This window comes from Oreochromis aureus, linkage group 9 (genome assembly GCF_013358895.1).
Source record: "Oreochromis aureus strain Israel breed Guangdong linkage group 9, ZZ_aureus, whole genome shotgun sequence".
NCBI classification, from domain to species: Eukaryota; Metazoa; Chordata; class Actinopteri; order Cichliformes; family Cichlidae; genus Oreochromis; species Oreochromis aureus.
Window position 1 is genome coordinate 806,130 of NC_052950.1, and position 2,793 is coordinate 808,922.

General features: G+C 34.9%; 1 long non-coding RNA gene across 1 annotated transcript; it reads left to right on the top strand.

Annotated features, from left to right (window-relative positions):
- The first annotated feature begins 738 nt into the window (after positions 1–738).
- LOC120442017 lies at positions 739–1,384 on the top strand. The gene is made up of 3 exons (XR_005614462.1): positions 739–1,019; positions 1,136–1,239; positions 1,335–1,384. It is a non-coding gene; the product is annotated as an uncharacterized LOC120442017 (long non-coding RNA).
- The last annotated feature ends 1,409 nt before the right edge of the window (positions 1,385–2,793 follow it).

Consider the following 2,793-nt stretch of genomic DNA (forward strand, 5'->3'; position numbering starts at 1 on the left):
CTTCATTGTTTCTGAGAGAACAACACAGACTAAAGGTTGCTTTTAAAAAAAATAAAAAAAATAAAAATAAAAATCTAATTACAGCAATAATGACAGTTAAGCCAGTTTATCTGTGCCTCTATTTTGAAATAATATTTACAAAAATGTTATTGATTTCAGTTTAATATAATCTTTAAACTTTTTCAAAAGTATATCATTATATTTTTGGACAAATCTTTCAATGAAACATACATTTTATGAGCTTTTATCATGTTTCAGCCAGTGCATTTATCAGGGTGGGTCTGGGTCTGGGATGATAAATGCACATTTCTCAACCAGAAATGTTTCAGCAGTGTTACATATGCACTACATATGTTAAACTTGCTTTTTGTTACCAGTTGATACCCTACATTTGTATAGACATTGGGTGGTGTGAGGCTGGGGAGTTGAGTGGAGTGGGTAGGTGGGAGTTGAATGTGGGGGGGTACGGTGGGAGGTTGTTAGGTTTCTTTTTTTTTGTTTTTTTTTTTTTGTTAAGAGAGACACAGTCCTCCTGTGTCTTCTCCAAGCTTCACATGTAAAATCCAACAGTGTGAAGCACATAGCAGCCAGAAACTGTAATGCCACAGATCAGAGAGGCTTCATCATCACCATCTTCATCGCCCGTCACGATCAGAGCATGAGACTTCACATCTGGAGCACAGGAGAGATTCTGTGATAAGTCCTCCTTCTAGCTTGTCCCACTAGCAGTCGGTGAGATTTACTCACAACAAAAAGGGTTAATGACATTATTTTCATGAAAACATGTATTAATTCTATGTAAAGTGTTTAAATTGTGTTTTCACTTGACCTTAGGAGTGTTATTTTGAGTGTATTTTAATATCTGTACTCAGGTGTTTCCCTCTGTGATCCATCCCCTTCAGAGCTAAGACACTCAGGACTGAACAGACTGCACAGTTTCTGTGACTGAGCCTCCAAAACATCTTCTTTGAAACCACACATGATAGAAGGGCTTTATATTTGCAGCAGCACTACTAAAGGTATTCAGTTTATTACAGGATGTGTTTGTTTCTTAGGACCAGCTCTAAGTGCATACTACCTAACATATCCACCTTTCTGTTCATTACAAACCAACTACTCTGGATCATATGGCCAGTCGGCAGGAATGTTGCTGCAGGAAAACATCCCTGCAGATCACCATCATTGTCAGACTGACTGTGCCTCCTCTGTGCAGTGTCAAGATCCTCCCTAAATGAGTGTGTAAGTTCATTATTTTATTCCTTTGACAAGACAAGTATCACTGATATTTACATTTACAACTACATATGTTCCTGTTTTCTGCTCTTCTTTTAAAGTCCTCAGCTATCCTGCTTCTGTGCTGCTTGCCACACATCAAACACTGGCCGGATGACAGGGAGGATCCACTCTGAAGTCACTGGACATGATGAGGATCATATGGGACTTTATAGTTTCACAGAAATGTTGTGCTCTTTGATTACAGGTTTTAAATGGACATAATGACTGCCTCTCTCTGATCTGACAGGCTAAAGGATTGTTTTCATTGTTAGTGCTCTGTACAGTGTATGCTTATTTAATATTTCATCACAGAGCAAACCTTTATTTATTTAACATATTTTTATTTTGTTTTAATGTTGAATTAACTGTGGGGATTTTTTTAAGTGGGCACTCGGGATGTCATATGACCAGAAATGTGGTAACTGTAATTCAACAGTATGTAAAGAAAGAATCTGCTAAGAACAAAACACACACAAAAAACCCCAAGAGAACTCAAATTCGTTCCATGTAATCCAATCTAAAACATTTTAAACTGCTGAACAGCAACACAAACAGTGTTAAAGAAACAGTGTTAACAGAATAATTATGATGAGTTTGTACCAAAGTTTCAGGTCACATGGCACACCTAGTGTGTAGTGTGGGGTATCAGCTGGTAAGTATAGGTTTTTCATATTTGTGTCCTTAGAGTTCAGATAGATTAAGCCTTGTGTATAATAATTAGTCATAACCACAACTCAAAGTCAGGGATGAACTAAATTTGGGACTTTGTGCCTGAGCCCAGGTTAAAACACAGTGTTAAAAAGCATTTAGTGGCATGGCTGAACAATGCTGTAAACTAATGATACGTATTTATCCATGTTCACAAAAAGGACTAATGTGTTCATTTGATTATTTGTATGTGTTAAACTGTGTCACCACCTTAGGCTTTCGTTTGAGTTCACTCAAAATCTCTATACAGTTCTATTTTACCACTGTGTGGACACTGTTTACAATAAAACATAAAAAAGAATGAGTAATAAAAAGATGTGTAGACAGATCAGTAGATTCAGTAGACCAATATTAACAGCTGTTCAGCCATGTTCTACGAAACCAACACAATTTAAAGGTTCAGGATTGTGGTTTTAAAAGTTGAATTTTCATGTATTTCATATGTTGCTTATTATTTTTATTTGGTTATTTAATTTAGTTATTTTTATTTATTCTCCTGTGAAGTGTTTAACAAAAAAAGCTACTTTAATTTCAATTTTATTTGTTTATTATTTGGTAATTTGTTCTTTAAGAATCGAGTCTGTGCCAAAAACTAAAGTTGAACAGACACATGACAGGATCAGATTATTAACACCTTAAAACATTGCAAACGTCTCTTTTAAAATGATTTTTATTCTATTTCGAAAAAAAAAAAAAATGTTGAATTAATTTAAGTCCTTTTCAGAAAGAAGCTGTACAATATGACTTAAGATTTTATGTTATTTTCTATGATATACAAAACAAATGGATGTATGTAATACCATTAAACAT